The sequence below is a fragment of the Melopsittacus undulatus genome, chromosome 4 (assembly GCF_012275295.1).
Source record: "Melopsittacus undulatus isolate bMelUnd1 chromosome 4, bMelUnd1.mat.Z, whole genome shotgun sequence".
In the NCBI taxonomy this organism is placed as follows: domain Eukaryota; kingdom Metazoa; phylum Chordata; class Aves; order Psittaciformes; family Psittaculidae; genus Melopsittacus; species Melopsittacus undulatus.
In genome coordinates this window covers 111,481,593-111,504,948 of record NC_047530.1, presented here as the reverse complement: position 1 = coordinate 111,504,948, position 23,356 = coordinate 111,481,593, and positions in this window count along the sequence as shown.

Here is a 23,356-nt window from a genome sequence, read left to right as displayed (position 1 = left end):
CATTCACCAGCTGCTTTGATCTCAAGCAGAACTCCAGCTCACCTCAGCTCCCCCAGCAGGCATCCCACCAGAGATCACTTCCCATATATAAATTCACATACTCATACATAAATGCACATAAACTTTCAGCCTTTTTCAAGTGTTATGGCTTAATTGTTTGTAAAGAATAAGATTCAAACAGGGGTTGGAGCTGGAGGAGCTTTGAGGTCCCTTCCAACACAAACTCTTCTATGATTTTATGACCCATTAGTGCAGCCCTTCAGGAGCAATGATGAGCAATGCGCTTCCTCTGGGCTCTATTGAGTTAGCATGTTCCCATCCACGCATGAGGCTGTTAATGTAATGCTCTACCTAAGAATAGGATTGGAAGTGTTTTGCAGCAATGGACATTAAAGGTTTTGGCCTGCTATAAAACAGTAATGGCTTTCGTTTGTGCTAAAGCTGAATATAGACAGGTTTTTATATCTGATAGCTTAACAGTAACTGCTCCCTGTCATTCTCACCCATTTCAGGCATTAAGATTCCTTACCATCCTGCTGCATAATTCAAGGCTGATTTATAGGACGAAGGACAAAGCATTATCAGTCTCAGTGGGAACATCCTTCCACTTGAACTGGAAAGTTCACATTTGCTGGGAAGAGGTCATATGCTTTTGTATTCCTGTGCTCCTTGCCCTCACGCTCACCCTGCTCTTTGAGGGGTTTCACTGTGTAAAATATTGAAGAGACCTGAAGCCACTGTGAGAAGCACAGATTTAATAGGAAGAACCAGCTGTGCCTCCACACTACCCAAACCCAGCGTACCAGGTCCTCTGAGGAACTGGGATGAGTGTGGTTTTTAAATCAGCTATGGAAGTTAATTTTACCTTCAAAACAACACCCTTCTTTCATCAGGCACGAGTTTCAGGGTAAGTTCTGTAAAGAGACATTTCTTACAGTCACTATTGGGTAAGTCACCAGCTTGCTGATAAGCTAATTTAGACATGTGTTATTGTCAGTGACTGCACACTGAGGAAGGAAGCATCTCAACCATAGAACCACAGAATCAACTGGGTTGGAAAAGACCTTGAAGATCAAGTCCAACCTTTAACATGACCATGTGCATAATGGCCTTTTATATCTGTTTTTTGCTGAAAAAATAGGCAAAAAATACATGCAAATGAATATCAACCCAAAGGATCATGGGACTGTATGCATGCATATTCAAAGCACAATGGTGATTGATTTCACATGGTTTAACCATTGCTTTATAAAGGCAGTCACTGGGAAAGACATCAGCCCTATATAGCGTTAGACCATTACCAGAATGCTACCCAAAACAGATTACACTCAGGAACCAGGCAAACATCAGAGTTGCTGCAGGAGGGATGTGACCCCAGATTGACAATGAAGGCACAGAGTAATTTGCTTTTTAATAGTAAGCAAATTCCCTTTCTTAATCTGTTTTTAATACAAAAGCATACAGAATATTCCAGCACAACTCAAGGCAACAGATTGCTGCATTTCAGAGAAGTGAGCTCAGAGTCAGAGAAGGCACAAATAATACAACTCACTCAGTTAAACACATATGGGAGGTGTGGGCAGAGGGGTCATTTACAGCTGCCTGGGGCAATTACTCTGTAGGTATCAAATTCTGCTGTTTCTAAAGACATATACATCTGTCAACATCTCCTGAAGGCAAAAAGAAGATAAAAATGCTGAGATGGAGACATCCCTAAGGTAATAAAATACAAGTTTATAGACAGGAGTTATTATTTCTGCTTCCTATTTTGGTTTTCAGCAATCCCAGCTCCAAATACACACTCAGAAGCACCAAGAAGGGATGCAGTGTGATACTGCCTGTGTAAAACTCCTAGAGCTCCTCAAACCTGGGTATCATTTGTGTGGCTTGGAGGTTTTTTGGGGAGCATATTCAGGTTTGATTGCTTTAAAGCAAAGGAATCAGACCCCTGAATTATTGATCCACTGCCATGTTAAAGGTTATCATATTTACCACCAAGGATGCACAATGAAGGAATCAATTTCCTCATTAACGTAAGGGCTAATGTATTTTGGCCATAGGACTCAGGTAGTTTAAGCAGCTAATCACAGCTCAATTAAAAGTTACTGCTCTCAATTGAAATGATTGGGTGAACCCATCTAATCCTATTTAAACATAAAGACAAGCCACACCATTTGAACAGCCACTATAAAGTAGTGAAGGGTGTATAAACCCATAAACAGCACATGGGATCATCATTAACAACATCTGTGAAGGCTACAAGTTGGGCTTCAAGTGCAGAGCAAAGGTTTGAGCCATTTAATCATAAAGGATGGATAATGGGTAGACACTGATGTCATGATGGTGGCTTTGCCCTGCAGTCACCAGTGCCACACCATGGAACAGAGCCCTGCACTGCAGAGCAGGTCTGCTACTGCCTTGATTGCTTCTTGGCATGATGCATCCTAAATAAAACACAAAATAAAGGAATTTCCCATCCACCAAGAGACTGAAATGACCAAATCTCCAGAAAAGGAAACATAATCCTGGTAGGAAAATAACCTTTAAAGTCTATTTTTGCCTCACCTGCAGATGTGGTTATCTGTGTTCCCAAAACCATTCCTCCATACCTTTAATTGAAGCATCCCTTTTAAAGAGGAAACAACTCCAGAGCAGGGAATGGCTGCAGATAGCTAAAGATTATTGAAGACAGATATCCAGTGTATGCCACAAAAATGGAAAGTACTGCATTTCTGACAGGCTTCTGAAAACCCCTTTACCACATGTCTTGTATAATATATATTATGGTGATAATGACACATATATATATTTATGCATATATAAATAAAACTTATGATATCCTTTCCCTGTGAGCAGTTTGCATAATGTCTGATGAATTCTATAGATGCCACAAGCCTCATATCAAGATCATTTCCCCTACTAAATCTTTTACAGTTGTTCCTGCTGTAAAATGGAACATTTCATAGCACAGAAGAAAACTGGGCCCTCTTTCCAGGGATGAAATGACTGTTTTATGCATCTCATCACCATGGGATACTGAAGGAAGTGCAATGACAGTGATAAGAACTTCTGACAAGGCTCCCTGCCTTTGGAGAAAGCACCTTTACACCTCCAGATGCTGTGGATGCTTTGCCCCTCACAGCTCAGTCTCAATTACTAAGCCCCACACTTTTGGGAGTATTTAACCTCTTAACCTCACTTTTTGAAGGCAAAAACCTCATGACTCAATGCCCTGAGATGTGGCTTAGACTTTCCCTAAGGACTGGCTTTACAGAGCAGCACAACCACAGGCCACCAGCCCTGGTGCTTGTCTCACCCCATCATCACCTGGTTCAGAGCATATTGCCCTCCAAAACCAGTTTATCTCCTTCAATTAGATTCTTGGGTCATCAGATTGCAGCATTGTTGCAAGGCAAGAAATGGATGGTGCATTAACAGAGGAGGACTCTCCCTTGGCCACAACTAACATGTAAAGAGGCTGAAGTACATCAAGAAACTGAACTTCTGGAAGCTTCCTCCCAACCTCAATCACCTCTCAAAAACCCAGACAATATTCTTGCTGTTATTCCCACAATGTTCCTAACATAACTTGCTGCTAAGTGATTAGAGGCATCAGCGACTCCATTGACAGAGCACAATAAATCCCAAGGTAGGGAATTAAATAGGACTGTGCAGCCTTGGTGTCAGACAAGCTTTGGCATCACAAGGATTTTCAGCTCAGCTCAGTGACAATGGACTCTCTGAACCTTTTCACTAAGAAGCCATAATGTAATTGTTATAACTGAAGTGAGTCTGGAGGACTTTTGTGGACAACTATAACTAGTGACATCTTTGACAATAGTGAATAAAACCCCTTTAAGTAAAGAAACAACCTCCTTTCAGAGTAGCAAACCAAACCTGTTCCAAAACACACCAAAGCCAACAGACCATTACATTAACACCAGCAAGCTCTATCCACCTCTCTTGAGCAGAGCAAGAAAATGCAAATCAAAGCAATAGGGTGAATTTAAATGTCCTTAAGTGCAATGCAGGAAGTGAATACAGAGCCCAGGTCTCTCAGGCCCCCTGCACAGCATTCATTTTAACTTCTAATGTTGTGTCATTACATTTCATTACCAAGAATCAGAGATACAGCAGCAGAGATTCACCAGCAGAGCTATTTGGGAAGGAGAAAATAATTCAAGGTATATTATTTTAATATTTCATTAACATTCTTAACAATCTCCCTCATGTGGAAAATAAAAATAACCTCAATTCAACACAAATGAGGTGTAAAAATCTGCCCCAAAGCAGTTTCAGCAGAGATTTAGAGTTCCTTTGACTGGAGACCCTTCATATCCTCTCCCTTTGCTTTGAAAATATAATTATTCTTCATATATACTTTCATTATGACAGATTTCAATGTCACAAAATTCTTTGGGGTCACACCTGAACAAGCCCAAAATATTAGATACCTAAATAACATTTTGGGTACCCATGCTTAAGTGTAGGAAGGAAGATAATATCCTGGGTCACACGCTTCACACTCATTAGGAAAATGATCTCATGGGGTTGTTGCTTGGTGTTATTGCAAAGCAGAGGTGGGAGAAAGGGGAAGGGAAAAAATAAAGGGAAAAAGTAAAGGAAAAAGGGAAAAGGCAAAAAAGAAAAGGAAAAAAGGAAAGGGAAAAGGGAAATGGAAAGGGAAAAGGGGGAGAGAAAAGAGAAAGGGGAAAAGAAAAAGTAAAGGGAAAAGAGAAAGAGAAAGGGAAAAGAGAAAGAGAAAGGGAAAAGAGAAAGAGAAAGGGAAAAGAGAAAGAGAAAGGGAAAAGAGGAAAAAGAAAGGGAAAGGGAAAAGGAGAGGGGAAAAGAGAAAGAGATAAGAGGGAAAAGGGAAAGGAAAGGGAAAGAGTCTGTCAGTGGGATCCTTTGCACAAAGAAACCAAGGCACTGACTTCGTTATGAAGATGGCCCAAAGGAGCATCCTTTAATGAATGGTGACAGTCCTGCTCTAGGGGAAACCTCAGCACCCTCATAGGCAGCAGTTCTGCCAGAGCCCAGAGAAACAAAACTAGCTCAAGAAGCAGAAGATAAAAGTGAATGCTAATTATTAATTAGTAGAGCTTCAGGCAACTGTGTAACTATCAATGGGAAGCTCAGGCAGATACATGACAACATCAGGCAGAGAAGGAGACAGGATGGCAGGATACAGGGCCAAGCTTGACAACAGCATCGTTGGAGTCTCCAGGGAAATTACACTTTTCATGTCCATTTACATTTGATGTAACAGAGAAGTACAATAAAGGAGACTAATGGTCTAGTCCCACTAAAGGAGCTCACTGTGCTTCAAACCTTGGTTAGAGTACAGGCTTTCCAGCCCATCCACCTGAGCTCCAGCCTCTGCCTTTCCTTGGCAATCCTCTTTGACTTGCCCTGCTTTTCCATCAATAGCATCAGTTCGGAATTGGCCACCACTGGCCCAAGTCTATTTTTATGGCTTTTCTATGCAAATCCTTGAAGAATATGGCTTTTTCCTTCCAGTAAATCCTGTGTCACTCTATGGCATAAAGGAAGCCAAGCAAGAATATCTCAGGAAGAGAAGAGCTCTCCTCCATGTCATAGAATCCCAGTCTGGTTTTGGTTGGAAAGGACCTTAAAGCTCATCCAGTTCCAACCACCTGCCATGGGAAGGGACACCTTTCCCTAGAGCAGCTTGCTCCAAGCCCCATCCAACCTGGCCTTGAACACTGCCAGGGATGGGGGAGCCACAACTTCCTTACTACACACCCCAAGTTTTCTAAACCCATCTGTATAACCATGGCTTAGTGTGAGGTGTCCCTGCCCATGGCAGGGGGTTTGGAGCTAGGTGATCTTAAGGTCTTTTCCAACCCTAACTATTCTATAATTCTATAATTCAAGGAAATGAAAGCTTTCTCCCCTACAATTCAAAGCTATTAGGATATATTGCAATAACTATCTATATGTCAGGTTCCGATTAATATAATCCTGAATCTTCACTTCTGTCTGGGAACTCTTTGGAATTTTATTTGCTGATGCAAAGGCAGGACTTTAGCTTTGGCTGTGGCTTCATCAGGTCCAACATTACCAGTAGAACAGTCAAGGAAAAAAGGCAAAGAGAGACTAACAGTCTGGAAGGGGGAAGAAAGGTGCACAAGGAAAAGATGTGGTCCAAGTAACAGGAAGAAGAGACAATTTAGAAAGCTGCAACTGATATAGATATCATATAGATAGATAATTTAGGAAGATATATATATAATTTAGGATATATATAAAGATACATATTTTAAGAAATTATATGGATATATAATTCAGGATATATAGCTATATAATTTTGGAAGTTTTAACAGATATCTGTTATTAATCAATGGATGTGATATTTACTTCTAAGGGTATCATTGTTCTTAAAGAATCTGATTATCCCCACAGGATACTTTACTTTTTGGGGAGTCACTTTGTTCTAAAACCAGCCTGCAACTCCTCCATCCCCTCCACCAACCATTCAGGGAAGAACATTTCACCATACATCTGCATGGGCACAGGCAAGTATCAAGTAATAAACATCAAGTGTTGATTTTCATTCAGTAGCACTGAACAAACTTCTTTTAGTTATTAAAAAGAAACGAAAATGCAGCAAAAATAACTCAGTGAAATCTAAAATGCATTAAACTTGCATTGAACTTGCATTAGAGCTTTTAGAAGAAATAATGTCTAACTCAGAAACCTAAATATTTGGCTGTTAATTATCAGTGGAAGTGTTCATCCTCTGGGGAAATGTCAGGTATTTTCTCTTATTAATAAAGATGACAGAAGAAAAAGATGCTTCTACCATAGAATTAGGCAATAAACTGCCATGCACAAAATAAACTAGTCAGTTAAATTGCTGGGTGCGACAACAGTAATCAAGATGTTAAGGCTGAATACTAAAAGCAGATTATTTTTTCCTATATAAATGAAAACCTATTTGACATGAATCACAAACCCCATAAATGGGCACCACTGCAAAGTAAATACATAATAATCGGAGATGGAAAGGGATTAAGTTTGAAGAAAAGGACTTATGGTTTCTCTATATGGAGAGGAAAATGCTGTCTCAAGATCAGTCCTGTTGCTAAAATCAGAGCCAGGCTCGCACAGCAACCAACACCATTTGTTTTATAGACATTTACAGGGAGTTTTCTGTTAAAACTATTCAAAGGTTGATCATCAATACTTTAGTCCCAATCATTTTAATAAAATGAGATGGAAAGTGATTTAATTTTGTAAAACCCTTGCAGAAATAGTTACTATTTACCTTGGAAAAGGGTCCTTCTTAAACTAACGGTGAAGGAAAAACGCATCTGGAGTCTCAAAATCTGGAAATCACTTAAGGAACATCAGCAATTGAGTGTTTAGACATTAGAAAATTGAAATCCCGGAGACAATGTGTAATTTAAACAATATTGGCAGATTAGATATACATATATTTATCTAAAGACATTGCACACTATCTAAAAAGCATCATTATATCAATTGTAAAAAAGGATTAATTCCATAGTTAAGATGTTTTGACCACTGCAGCAATACTGGACATCACAAATCTCATCTTTCCACAAGTTCTACACCATCCATCTGTGCTTGCAATAATCTGCCCCCACTGGGCTTTCATGTTACATCTTTGTTTTGGCACTAAATAAAGAGAAACCTATTACTGCTTCAATTCCACCTATGCCATGAACGTTAGCACAAAATAACTGTTTAATTAAGAACTTTATTACTCAGAAATTGCTCAAGAAATGCAATTTTGGGTTGTGGCTTCTGTAACCTGATGAATTCAATCAATCTGTGGAAGTTAAACAAGTATACTGAAATTGCCATGGGACCAACTGTTCCCTAGTACTTTGCTCCCATAAGGTTTAAAATAAAAGCAGCAGCATGTTAACCCACAGACTTAGCCCACGTGCAAACAAATATATCATTTAGAATTGCTGGCATCAAAAGTTAGTATTTAGACAATTTTTAATGCAAAGAAATGAAATATTTAGAAGTATTTTGGAGGACTGCTCTGTTGTTTCACTCTGTTCATTTTCTTCTGACTCACCAATTGTAAATAAGAAAACCCTCTTTCCTCCAAATTTCAGCTCAGTTATATTGAGTTGGATGACATAATGTATATAACAGAATACAGAATTTAACCAACGACAACACTGTGTGTAGGTGTACTTATGCTGACTATCCTCAAAATAGAAGTTACTCCAAAAAGAGTCCCAGAGAGGGACTGTTACCAGGCAGTGTAGTGATAGGACAAGGGGTGATGGGTTCAAACTGAAACAGGGGAGATTTATATTGGATATAAGGCAGAAGCTGTTCCCTGTGAGGGTGCTGAGGCGCTGGCACAGGGTGCCCAGAGAAGCTGTGGCTGCCCCATCCCTGGCAGTGCTCAAGGCCAGGTTGGACACAGGGGCTTGGAGCAACAGCCTCAGTCCAACCTCCTTATGCGTTTGCAATATAAAGGTTTAATGCATATATTCTTAGTAGTTTAATCCATGTGTGATACACATGGTCAGAAAATGATGGTGTAACAAGAGCAGGGGGGTTGTGAAGCTGTTCAGGCATCACTGTTGCATCTCCATTCTCCTTCCCTCATAATGCTTCTACACTTGAGTACACACACTTGCGTTTAGTGCATTGACCAGCATCTGTAATCAACTTTAATCAAAGAAAGTTTGTCAGTCTTACCTTCTTTATAACATTAAAACAAACTAAATCATTTGTTTCCTGGATTATCAAAACCTGTCTAGATCATCAGCATCTCCAGTTGAACAAAATACCTGGTACAAACCACTGGTAACCTGATGTATTTCTATCACCTAAGTTAACTTACAAATTCATTTGAGTTCAATATGACCACAACAAGTGCTGACACTGCTAAACTTGTACAGGTTCCTAGGCAAGTAGAAAAAGACTTCACACAATTAAATGGGCCTATTGAAAAGCCAGCAATAAAATTTAAGACTCAGTTCTGTAGGTTATGAATATAGATGTTCCCTTTTTGACATGTTGAATATATGATTAAAGTAAAAACCAATATTGTTTCCATAGGTGCAATGCATCACTGAACAGAATGCTTTTACGAGGAGTCTGCATCATAAAACTTACAGAATTGGATCAAGGCATAACTGCAAAAAGTCTTAAATATCAAACTTCTCCCTGACTTTTTTTACAATATATGATGGGATTTTGTTATTCAAAAGCCAAATCCATGACCTACTAAAAAGTTATAGAGTTGAATCAAAATCATTTCTTAAGTTCTCCATTTCACGGTACTGTTTGCAGCACCTTCCTCAGGTCTGTGACAATCACAGGTTGAGATCCATCAGTGAAGGACATGTCAAGAGATGGTCTGTTCCATAGAGGGCCTTCCCCAGAGGCAGCAAAGCCACCCCAAAGCTTCTCCTCCCCCTTAACTGGATCTGTGACACTGCTGAGGAACAGCCCCAGTGGACTCATCCATTTCCTCTGGCCTGAACATCTGTCTGTCTGTCACAAGGGCTTTGTTTGTTGTTATTGAATAGAATTCAAGCTCCTTATTGCCAGCAAAAGCAATGTTCCTTGATAAGGAACCTGCTTTTATATGCTACCGAGTGTGTCTCTGGCTCTACTCATATCTGTGATCGTGCAGTGAGATGAGAGAAGGATTTAAAACACCTTATTCCCCTCGTCCTGCAGCAGAAGGCATCAGTGGGAATGGTGGGAAACCCTGAATCATTTGTGATGGGAGTATGAGGGTGCAAAGCTGACATCCCAAACAACACAGTGAAATCAGGCTGTGTTGGGTGAAGCACACAACCTACACTCAACTGTTAATGCACTAACATTGTTGATTAATCCTTGTATCTATAACATGTTTGATGCAGTGCTATGGCTCTCCAACACTCATTTTACATATAATTACAAGGAAGGCTTCTACTCTATCCCAAAGAACTTGCCATCCAAATAGATTCCCTAATTCCAGAGAAAAGACCAAAGACAAAGTGTTTTGCAGAGTATAATGCAATCTGGGAGAGCTCAGGCACAGCAGTATGTAAGGCACTTCTACCTATGCCCACAAGGCACTGCAATAAGTCCTATTTAATTCAACTAATGCATTATACAGACTCCATTACTTCATCTAGAGCAGCTTAAATAGTTTGAGTTCTGTTATGTTTAATCTGCTTCACCATTGGAGCATGATTATTACGTTTTAATAAGTCAGAAATTAAATACTCCACTATTTCATGTCAATGTGATGTTATTTTTTTTGCTTTAATTTCATTTTACTGAATAACATCTTCATTTACTAAATATTTACTAAACAACATCTCAGTCCCACTGTTCTCAGATCCAGGATAGTTAAAACTGGAGAAACACATCCTGCTCCTTTCTGTGTTTTATGTACCATGTAGCACAACACATCCTAAGAGCCAGCCCATTCCAGAACTGACACAGACTGCCTGCCACAAGTCACATTATTTTCTCTACCTGTCCAACTCATCATTTCCAAACACATCACCATAGAACAGTCCCCCCAAGTGCAGGTCCTGCACACTTAGCAAACACACAACCCCAAAGAGATTTGCAACTGGCTGAGCACAGCTGAGGAAAGAACCTTTTACACAGTAAACTTCAACGAATGAGAACACCAAACCCACTGCCTGCCAATCCAGAATCATGGAATCCCAGCCTGGTTTGTGTTGGAAGGGACCTTAAAGCTCCTCCAGCCCCAGCCCCTGCCACGGGCAGGGACCCCTTCCACTGGAGCAGCTGCTCCAAGCCCCTGTGTCCAACCTGGCCTTGAGCACTGCCAGGGATGGGGCAGCCACAGCTTCTCTGGGCACCCTGTGCCAGCGCCTCAGCACCCTCACAGGGAACAGCTTCTGCCTCAGAGCTCTGCTCAGTCTCCCCTGTTCTGGCAGGTTCAAGCCATTCCCCTTGGCCTGTCCCTACATCCCTTGTCCCAAGCCCCTCTCCAGCTTTCCTGCAGCCCCTTTAGGCACTGGAGCTGCTCTCAGGTCTCCCCTTCAGGAGCCTTCTCTTGTCCAGGCTGCCCCAGCCCAGCTCTCTCAGCCTGGCTCCAGAGCAGAGCTGCTCCAGCCCTCGCAGCAGCTCCATGGCCTCCTCTGGCCTCGCTCCATCAGCTCCAGGTCCCTCTTGTGCTGCTGCCCCAGAGCTGGACCCAGAGCTTATGAGAAATAACATCCTGCTAAACAAAATGGGCTGCTTGGCTCAGAAAGTGAGATTTGCTCTCCCTCTAGAGTTCCAGCTGCATGCATAGCTGCATAACCTATATCTATTAGCTAGTCAAGTTATCCTGGTGTTAGTTGCTATTCTATTCATTCAAAAAGAGGTATTGACCTTGAAAATAAATCTTTTCAGCAAATCCTCTCAGAACCATTTTATCCAGCCTTGACCAGCAGTCTGAATTCCCCTCAGGTACATTATAATGCTTTAATATAATACCTGCAAGCAAGCTACTTGCAGAAGTTCATACCTATATTGTTTGGTAGTCATTATCTTTAGGCACATCTTTCTCTTCATGTTTGGTGTTCTGATGTAACCAAGAAAATTCACCCTGAACAGTTGAATAAACCCTTGCACTGCTGTGAAAAACGTGTCCTCTCAGTCCTTTAACAACATGGGAATAAAAAGCTTTGTTCTCATTCACATATGTAATGTGTAAGCATTAAAAAGAAGCCTCCTATAGCAAGAAGAGCAGATCTCCAGTACCAGACATGGGCACTTTATGCCTAGGAGAGAATTTGGCTTCTCTGAGCTGTCAGGGAATCAGAGCTAATCCTCGAGTTCATGAAGCTGAACCTGGCACTGCCCTGATCCTGGCACTCATGAAATGTCAAGGATAATCTCATTTCCATGTTGATGAATGATGTGCAGAGCACAAACACTTCTGCCTGTGCATCGACAGGAATCCGGCCATGGGAACTCGATAGGTTGTGTGCAAATGGAGGTGAAAGAAAGAGATGACTTGGGGGTCAAGGAGCTTGATGGCTTTCAATGCTACATTTTACCTTTTCTTATGAAAAGATAATGGCATGAAATAACAAATCTGAGTACATACCCAGTCTATATTCTAGTCCTTGCAGCTTTATTTCCCCCCCACTGACTGAAGGGACATGTCACATTGCTTGGTGGCCTGGCAGCAGACATCAGTGATGCTGTTCTGTAGTCACCAGCTGTCAGTCACCAGCCCTGTACCAGCACCCAGCTCCATGGGGAGCCTTCACTCAAGAGCCCTCTCAAACTGAGGCAAAGAGCAAGAATAAACCCTGTGTTACACACACCGTCCATCCCAAAGGGGCCATCTATAAATAGCAAACCATAGCATGTCTTCTGAAGGCCAAACATTCATTTGCATGCAGGAGCCCAAGCTAGTGTCTAGAGTGCAGGTAAAATGGCATGAGAAGCCCAGAAAAACAGCTGAAGCTGTGTTTTCTTGTTTCTATTTTCCTTTGCTTGTTTTTCCTCTGTTCAATCCAAGAGGAAACAGGCAGAAACGGTCCAGGGTTGGTTATAAGTGATGCTGTGTCACGTAGGCTGAGCTTTGAGTTTGTTTGGGTTTTTTAAACTTCAAAAGAATTAGATACAGACCCATATCCTTTAAAATAAAGCATAATTCTAGGTGGGTCAGAAGGAAACACAAAGAAACTCCCTTTATGGAGGAACACGAGTCCAAGCGCTCACTTGTTACAGCCAACAGCACCCAGCCCATTTGGCTGTGCCCTTTGGCTGCACATCTTCCACCTTGCCTGTACCCTTCAGGAACAGTGGCCATCACTGCAAAGACCACAGTTAGAACGTTTTGCCTTTTCATATATTCTCATTGCTGTGAACTACTACCACTACAGAGCAGGGTCACAGTCAGGATTGCTTGTTCCTCTGAGATACACCTGATCACAGACCATGGAGTATCAACTGTCAAGATCTACACAATGTTCTTATTTTGATCAGTCCTCAAAATCTGACCAAATTATCCTTCCAAATTGCTTATTCTTTGTTGCACACAACATAAAATTTGCTTTAAATACCCCTCTTAGGTATTAGATAATACATGAACTCAAATCCCCAGCTCCTTATGTATATAAATGCAATGACAGAGCAGACACATGGTGTGTCTTAATCAGCACAGCTCCCTTAATTTGGCAGACTTTAATCATAGTAAACGATGTGCAAACTGTTGTGACTAGGCAAGAGTACTTCTGTCTCATGTATTAACACTCCTTACAAAACATTATGAAGATATCAAGAATTTTGCAGGTTTTAATCTCATTCTTAATGTTCCTTCTTCAAACCGAGCTGAATTGCATCAGTTGTTATGTTGTCTTTAGCAAAACTCCTTGGACAATATAATTCTAAATTCTTCATTAACCTCAATGGAGTTTGGACAAAACTCTGTAATCAAGTGAAATATTGACTACAGAACCAAGTGGCACCAAATTATCTCCTTTACTGCTTTAGATCAAGGGAAATCTTGCCTAGAAATGCAAATCTGTTTTTCTAACAATACACTAACAAAGACCTGACAAAAGCCCATGCAAACTTCCCACCAGCCCTTGTGGGCAGCAGGAACAAAGGTGAGGAAATCAGTGGTCCAGTGGGGGCTACATGACCATATTTGCCCACAGCCTTCAGCTGTTACACAGGGAGCAGGCTGGGCTGCCACACTCACCTCTACAGTCACCCCTCTTCAGTCTGTAGAGCTGTGTAGCAGTTCTAGGGCACCTCTGGCTCTGGGGGAAGCCTCTTCCTCCTGCAGGTCCTTGCCATTGCAAGCTGAAGTATCGGCCCCAGTCCCCTCTGTGTGTGCTGCTGGTGAGGTTTTTGGCTGTGGGTCCTCTGCAGACTGTGCTTGAACCAGGTGTCAACTCCTCCTCCACCTCCCTGATGCTACACAAACTTCTCACCACCTCCTGCAGCTCAGCCACCAGCTGAGGTCCTCTTCTCTTCAAGGAAGCAATCAGAAGCAAGGCATGGATGCTACAGAACGTTTATGTTAGTTCAAAAGTGCCTGCATGCAGAAGCTCACAGTCAGAATCTGCTCAGCCTTAAATGCATGGACACAGTAGATATCTGAATGTATCCTGGTGCTCAGTGCTCTGACATGGGTAAAGAAATAGATTATTCTAGCTGAGATTGGGCATGCAGCATCAGTGCTGGCTTTGACCACATGCTCAGGTAGAGCAGCAGCTTTCTCCTGCCACATTTAATGCACCAGGCAGCTGCTGATGGGGTCCTTGGGTGTTAGAAATGCCACAGGTCCCAGCATCCTGAATTGAAGCCATTTTGTCCTGTAACTACAGGCAAACACACGCTTCATTACCCTAACTTTAAGCCCTCACAGAAATTTTTGGCAACAAGTTTTGAATGGTATTTCACATTTAAAAGCACTTGTGTTTGATCTGATCTGAAACCAAGTGTGAAAACAACAGAGGGGCTGAATATGACAGAGGATGCAATCACGGCTGCTTGTGTTCATACCCCCTGTGCTCACTTCTCCCCTCTGGCTCCCACATAGCTCCTAATGAGCTGGTGTTGGAGAAGCATTCTGTGCTACATACTGTGAAGCAGCTTAGAACTCTAGGATAATTAATATTTAAAATAAGCTCTCTTTTAAATGCATGGATGTAAGAGCATGGTAGGAACAACATTTAGTGAAGCTGTTTGATGAATGCTGGAGGACACAGAATTACCCAACTCACTCAGGCAGCCACTGGTAAAGCCAAGAAAAACCCTGAATACACTGCTAGACAATGTCATATACACCAGGTGAATTCCTGTATCACAGGAAAGGGGCATGAGCTTATATTATCCTGCCTCAGACACCACGTACATGCAGAAGTGTACTAGGCAGAAGCACAGAGCTGCGTTTTATAATGAAGATCTTAAGTAATCCATTTACTTAAGGAGGGTGAATGGCTCTTCATTTGTAACACAGGCATAGATTTAATGATGAAATGGGTTTTCAGCAGAAGTTTTTTAAAGGTTTCTAAAAGGCTTTGGGCATTAAAGAGAATCTGAAAGAAGCTTGGAATTTTGCCTCGTGTTTTTAACTGATTTCTCTCCCCATCCTCTATCCCAGGCATAAGATGGTAATTAGAGCATATTATTTTCCCCTCTGGAAAACACATTTCATCATTTGAAAGCCTGTGAATATGGACTTCAACACATCTCTATTTCATCTAACTAGTCTCCTAAAAACACAGCAAGTGGCAGAATAATGATAAAGACACTGCCCAAACAATAACAAAGCTAAGATTTGATTTAGCAATAACTAATGTGGCTCTGCAGTGACCTTTAAAGCTATCCTGCCAAGAGCTTTTTATATATAAAGAGAGAAAAAGTAGACCCCAGAAAGGGAGTAAACAGAAACTTGATGTTGGTGAGTCTCTACAGCAGTAATCAAGGCAATATAGATGTTCATTTGAGGGAAGGGCAATTTGGCTTAGCATTATTGATGTTTTCTAACATCCTAAAAGCTTTTCTAACTAAAAAGGGCTCTTAAACTGTCATGGGCTGGATATAAACCATTTCAGTCCAATGCTTTCTCACTAATCTCTCATGACAGAATTTCTTTGGTAAAAGTGTCTCTCAGGACTGTTGATAAAAACTTGATGACTCCATTTTTTTATATCTTTTTTAATGAAGTGATATCAAGTCCTAAAATTTATGCCCCCCGTAGAAATCAGATTGTATTTTTGGTGAGTTAAAGGCTTATTCAGCATCCAGCATCCTGGTGGCTCCACAGACTCTTTTGTGCTGCTATTTACAGGGCAGGTTTAGTTAGAGCATCCTGCAAAGTCAGCGATCATCCCTGAGGTTACTTAATGCACTTTTAAACAGGCAGATTCTAACACAGGAATATGAAACAGTGACAAAATGAAGAGAATACAAAATACATTTCTCTGTCCAAAGACATTTTCATTACTTGAAACTTTCCCCCAAGCATGAAGAAGCGAAACAGGGCTCTGTTTAATCTAATGCACAGTATTAGATAATTAGATATTAGATATCTAGATATATTAGATAATTAGATATTAGATAGTTCCATAATGAAATAAAGTCTAAAGGTCCATTATTTGATCCATGTGCTCTATTTTATCTGCTAAGTTTGTCACTAGCAGAATAGCTGCGGAGGAAGCGAAGAGGCTGCTTGGACAGGAGCTTGGATAAGAGTCACCCTGGGGTCCCTTCTCTGCATTGCTCATATACAGCTTATTTCTAGATATGGTCTAGATAACGAAAACCCACATCCTCTTATAATGATGGAAAACTTCCTCTCAAAAAAAGAATAAAATGGAAAAAAATAATTAAAACCAGGAAATTTTAAGAGAGTCATGGAAATACCAAGTGCAATGTTAGTTTTACACTACAACTGCTTCTATTTAGAGTAACAGTACATCTTTTCTGCCCTATAACAAAAACACATGGAGAAATTTATATCAAAACAACAAACCTCATCCTCATTTTCAATGTTTTTATGCATCAATTACTTTCAAAACTCTCTGCTGGATTAAATTGCTAAAAAGTGAGGAAAAAGAATCCACATCATGTCGGCTATTTGAATTTTCCACAAGTGGAATAATTAATCATTTTCACATTTGTTAAACCAACGCAGCATGTGAACTATTATGCTCCTCTGAGCAGAATATAGCCAGCAGCTCTATTCTTAAACACCAGATCAGTCCTAACTCAAAGTGGACAGAAAACTTCAAAATGAAGCTTGAGGACTGCATAGCTAAAGAAGAGAATGCAAAGGAAGAGGGGCATGAAAAGAGCATTTTTATTGGTTACAAGCTGCTTTTGGAACTCGTAATAACACACTTGACCTGATAGAACACACATACTAAAGTTGTCTTAAGGTGGGTGAGAAGGAAAAGCAGCCAGAGTTATACGAGGAAACATGGAATTTGCTACAACAGCCCATGAAAAGCCATTGAAGCGGCTTTAACACTGAATCAAATCATTACACAGGTTTATTAACGAACCAAGGAATATATGCATTAAATCTGATTCTCACCAACAGATTCATGAGCAGCTTCTATGGAGGCAGCTTCCTGGCATGCCAGGCTTGCTGCTTTTCCATAGACCGTGAAAGGAATCACACTGAATGCCCCTGAACGCCTCTAATTTAATGGGATTGCTCCAGGAAAAGAATGTGGCATAGGGCATGACATGTTTAAATTACTGAGGCACAAACCAGACCACGGAGCAAGAGGTATATGGGACTTCTTATAATATCCTGCTTGGGAAATACAGTTTGAAGCAATTCCAGTTTAAATCAAGGGAAGGAAAACAATCCTGAAGTTGAGAAATAGCAGGGTGTATGGGTAACTGTCGATGATGTACTGCCAAGTTAAAAGAAGGAGCAAAGTAAATTCCTCTAACAGTAGGATCCAGTTAGGAAGAATATCCATTCTAGCTCTAACTCAGTAAATGACTGTGTTCTGAATATGCAGTTCATCAAGATAATTGTGCAGCCTTATCCTACAGACATAACCCAACTCAGAAGGTTCCAGCTGCACCTTTCAGAAATACCTGATAGTTATAGCATTGCCACATATATACATAAGGAAAAGAAGCCTGGTCTAGGGGCAGCAGGTTGGAATTAGATGGGCTTTCAGGATGAGACTCGGATATCAGTGAAATAAATACTTAACCACATATACCATGTACGCGTGTGTGCTAATAGATGATATTTAGACTGGGCGCATCCTCTGTTAAAGGACTAACAGATGCAATTGCCTGTGTAATGCAAATGTCTCTGTGGTGCTAATGTGTTGGGCGTGATATACGTTAATGCCTGGTGAAGCATTTGTTGCTGAAGCAGCTTTCTTGCATAGATTAAAGGAGTCAAACTGTATTTTTCAAGATTAATGATAATACCATGGAACCGATGATGGTATAAGGTTGGAGCGCTGAAAGCCTAATGCTTGCTGACTGAATAAGGTTTTTATAAGACACTGAGGTACATAATTCCTGCTGACGAAGACACAAATGTGTAACCAAAGGAAGCAGTTTTCATGGTTCAGAGAGCCATCCAAATTAAATACCCTTTATTTAGTTCATTCCCCTGTTCTGGCTGCTGCAAAGCCCAGTAATGGTTGTTCATGAAAGGCCAGATGGTGCTTTACAAATGGCACCGAGAGCAGTTTGTCCTTTATACCTTTTTAAACAGGGCCATCTCCTGCCTGACTGACCAGCAACCTCCCAGTGCCTAAAGGGGCTGCAGGAACCTGGAGAGGGGCTTGGGACAAGGGATGTAGGGACAGGCCAAGGGAAATGTCTTGAACCTGCCAGAACAGGGGAGACTGAGCTGAGCTCTGAGGCAGAAGCTGTTCCCTGTGAGGGTGCTGAGGCACTGGCACAGGGTGCCCAGAGAAGCTGTGGCTGCCCCATCCCTGGCAGTGCTCAAGGCCAGGTTGGACACAGGGGCTTGGAGCAGCTGCTCCAGTGGAAGGGGTCCCTGCCCGTGGCAGGGGTTGGAGCTGGAGGAGCTTTAAGGTCTCTTCCAACACAAACCATTCTGTGATTATACATAATATATATTATATATACTAAAAAATCCTGTGATTTAACTTTATATATGGTATATAAATCACAGGATTTTTAAATTCACTCATGGCAGAACAAGCAAGGAGGGAGAAACTCCTGAACACTCACGAGCAGCACTACTCACAGCTCCACGCTTCAGAATCAATGAGGAATCAGAGTTGCATGATCAAAGCTTTTAATGCAGAATCTTCAAAGCAATTTGTAACCATTAGGCAAATGTCTCAGCTCATGGGGAAGGCAAATGTTAGGATGCATCTTCAATGAAGAGTTAAACTCAAGTATAAAAGAGAAATGAAGCTTTTCCATTGTTATGCAAATCATTTATATTGTCTGAAACAGAATATGCAAGCCCCAATCCCTAGTATTTTGCCTTAAAAGGAAACTGTAGAAGCTTCTACCCTGCTTGTATCTGGTTTTTCTATAACACTAGCATTTATTTAGCAAGGGAAGAAGAGTCGCACTTGGAAATGTCAGTGTCAGTTCAGAAACCCCTTTATGAGAAGCAATCACTTTAGGTTATTGATTTGAAGCTTCAAGAGAGATGTATCAAGTATGGTTTTGGATTGAAAAAAAGGAATTAATTATGTTAGACATGGTATTTCATATTAATGCTAACTATGTTGGAGGGTTCTGTCTTGTACAGAAGTGTCAATAGCAGAATCACACTGACCCCTGAGGTGGGGGACTTGGCTCTCCAATCAGCACGTAACAGAGAGCCAAGGTTCCTATAGACACAGAAACAACCTGGATTTTCATGTATACTTTATGAAAAACAATGGAAAAGTGTTAGGAGCAACATCCACTTTTACCTAAACAAAAAGTCATCTTTACCCAGTATTAAACTCAAAATGAATAATGGCAGAAAGTTTTATGAGCAAACTGGGGTATTACCTTCAGTTGTGTTTCCATTGAGAGCAAAGTGCCCTAACCCACAAACCCATGGTTCACATCAAGAATCTGCATTTCCAAGTACAGAGCTTACCCTGAGTCCAAGTCCAAAAGGCAAAGAGCTGGGATGCACAAGCAAGACTCTACAAAGAGCTTCACAAATCCCAATCTTAGCTCATCATTTCACCAGCACTATGGGTGCTCCTGCTTTTGGGATGATAACATGTGGGAGGTTTCCCATATGAGGATGTGGATCATTGTTACCTGAAGAAGGCAAGTGCAGGGGTCCATCCTCCCTGTGCAGAGGAAGCTTGAAGCAGCTGTGGGAGAGCCTCATCCACTGCTGATTTATCTTCATCATGCAGATGCTGCATTAGTGATGACTCCTCAGCAGCAAGACATGGACACCTCAGGTGCAGAGCCTGTGGGGAACTTTCAGCAAGAGGAGGGGAAAAAAAGAGCTCAGTTTTGATATCATAGAATCCTAAAACAGTTTGGAATGGAGGAGACCTCAAAGCTCCTCCAGCTCCAACCTCAACCCCTTCCACTGGAGCAGCTGCTCCAAGCCCCTGTGTCCAACCTGGCCTTGAGCACTGCCAGGGATGGGGCAGCCACAGCTTCTCTGGGCACCCTGTGCCAGCGCCTCAGCACCCTCACAGGGAACAGCTTCTGCCTCAGAGCTCAGCTCAGTCTCCCCTGTTCTGGCAGGTTCAAGCCATTCCCCTTGGCCTGTCCCTACTTAACGCTTGTAAAATGACCCTTTCCAGATTTTTTGTCAGCCCCTTTTAGGTCATGAGACCCCCCAAAATTAATGAATATAAATATTTTATTAATAATTATGTATAAGTAGATAAATTCATATAAATAAATAAGTATGAAATAAAGGCCATTGTGAGAGGGATGTACCTAAGTCAATTTGCCGTGCATCTGAAGCTGGTCTCTGAATACCTTCCTGCCATATTAAATTCTATAACAAACTATTTTGACTTGAAAAAGAATACACCCAAATTTAGAGGAAAAGTATGTCCTCAAAAGCCATGGATAACCACAACAGGAAAACGTCAGAGCTGGAAAGGAAATCTCTCTTACCTGAGTCTGTTCCCACAAAGAAGAGAGGAGGTAAAGGGGCATGAACACTTTGTACTGTACGTGGGTGGACAATCCCATCACAGTCCCTGCGGTCTTTGCCAGCTGGAAGCCACTTCCAGGAGCTCCATCCATTTTATCCATGTGGGTTTTTACCCTGGCAAGAGATCCTGCAGCCTGACATGCAGTAGGTCATGCATTATAGAATGGGTCAAGGCTTAAGAGTAGATTAAGTTACACCTAAGACTTGATAGAAAAGCTGGTGTGCTTAAGCATCATTGCAGGTGCGTGGAGGGGGGGGGGGAATTTGGCTTCTTTAGATTATGCTTAAGTTTTGCACACATTCAGCTGCTCTGGAATAATGGTGGAAAAATCCCAACCCACTCTTCCAAATCACTTAACATTCAGGTTGGGTTGGATATGAATTTTGTAGGAGAAATGCACACTTTTGCATTGAAGTATGCAAAAGCAAGGATTAGCTTCCTTAAGAGGTGACCTTTTATCAGGTGCATGTGAAATGAACTTTAGGCCAGTTTCATTATGCTCTGAGCACAGTTTCATTTGTGGAAATGCTTCTTCCAGCACTCAAATAAGAGGATCAACATTGCGAAAAATGGATTTGGTTAAGATTTAATTACCTAGGAAAACGGAACAAAGGAAATTGATAAGGTTAATTCTGGCTTGTGTTGAATTAACATCAGCTTCAGAGCACCTACCTTCTGCAGTGATGACAAAAGTGGGTGCTGCCGGGCTGTGCAGTGGCTAGAGGGATGTGCTGGGCCAGGGTTGGTGTGATGGATGTCCACCATGCAGAGGGGGAGATATCCACACAATGCCCCAGCCATGAAACCCTACAGGGAAACATTAACCTGCTGCAATCTAAGCTGCAAATAACCTTGTGGTAAAGAGGGAAGAGAAACCAATGTGGTAGAAAACCAGCACTAAGACTGTGGGGTGGGAGAAGAGTATAAACTGCATGTGCAGAGGAGCTCAGTTGTGAAGGCAAATCAGGGTCACAATAAAAAGAAAGGCAACCACAGAATCTTCTATTTATAAGTACACAGGGTTCTTTCTCTGCAGGATTTATGTGCACATATAAATACCTCCAGAAATCTGCTCTTCCCTGAACCACACTACACATATATTAGATTCTTAAATCACAGAGCAGTTTGTGTTGCTCAACCAGTTCCGAACCCCTGCCATGGGCAGGGACACCTTCCACTAGAGCAGGTGGCTTCAAGCCCTGTTCAACCTGGTCCCTTTAATTTAATATTTAACTTAAATGTTTCACTTAAAACATTCTTGATTAGGTTTGGGGTCTTTCTTAGTTTGTTTTTGGGTTTTGTAGTATTTTGGGGTTATTTTACTAACATACCTGATATATTAGGGTACCACTGCTACAGGATACATTCTCCCGCAGCACTACCAGTCCCCAGGCAAGACATGCTTCCATTCATCACAGCACAGAAAAGCTCAGTCATCCCCAGGTGCCTACCAATGGTGCTGGGGACAACATGGTCCCTCTGCCTCCAGATGAGCTTCCAGGGCAACGCCTCTGCTCATCCCCCTCTTATTTTGGGAATGGAGCAAGTGGTTTATCCAATTCCACAGACTTTCATATGCAGCCATTAAGAATACTGGTATTTATTTAACATTTCCCCAGCCACAATGAATTTCCACGATGCATCACACAGCACAGCTGATAAAAACCATAACAACCAGGTGTGGTAAGTAACTCCATCGTAATAAATGATGGAACAGCTTTGGGAATTGCAAACCCCAAAGCCCAACATCAGCACTGTTTTCTGGATCCCCTGGTTAAAAGGCACGTAGTGTTCTCCCTCGCTCATGTACTATTCATATGCTGGATGGCAAAATAAATATTGCAACAAAGGGGCTGTTTTTCTCCTGAGCTATGGAACTTTGTTCTCTCTGCCATACCTGCAGGTTTTATTTCTTCTTTCTTCAGGAGATCTATAAAGGAGTCCTCTCAAATGAGCAATCAGACTTCTCTCGCTTGCCCCATTTGAGATCACACTGTGATTGTTCTCACTATGAAACTGTTTGACTACATAAAACTTTACAGCCAGGTAGATTTGTTTGGTTTATAGCATTAAAATATAGAATATAAGAGGGAGGAGGGTGATCACAGTAAGAAGCTGAAATGACTGCAGGATTTTTCACACTTTTCCCTGGAATTACTCCCATTCTGTAAAATGAAGCAAGTCTTGCCATCTGTCTGCAAAAACCGCTTCATTCCAACCTTTGGTACTCCAAAGCCATTGGTTTTGCTGCTCATCTGCCTCAATCTCAAATTGCAAGGGACAGCACAAGTAGCAATGATACTAAGCAAAGGCAGAAGAGGTCATTGTGGATGTCAAACCATCTCCAAAGCTGGTCTGAGCTGGTCATTACCCACCTGTGTCCTACACAGCCCTTGGCATATGGGTATCAATGGGCAGAAGACATTCCCTACACATGGAGAATCTTCTTCCTCTTAATGCAGAGCTCTTCTCTATGTTTAATATTTCTATATTTATATAACAATCACATAGAAAGCACTCATACTTACAGGTCTTTGGTATAACTTCTAATGACATAAACTGTTTTAATCTTAGGCATTGTGCTGTATTTTTACTATGGAGGAAACAGATTTCACTCAAAACCACCAATCTGTATTACTGACTGTAGTCATGCACCAGGATCAATTTAATTTGCAGTACTGATTTCTGACAAACACATGATCCCATGATACAAAAATGACATTTCATTTGCTTTCAAGACAAGTCAGGACCTCCTT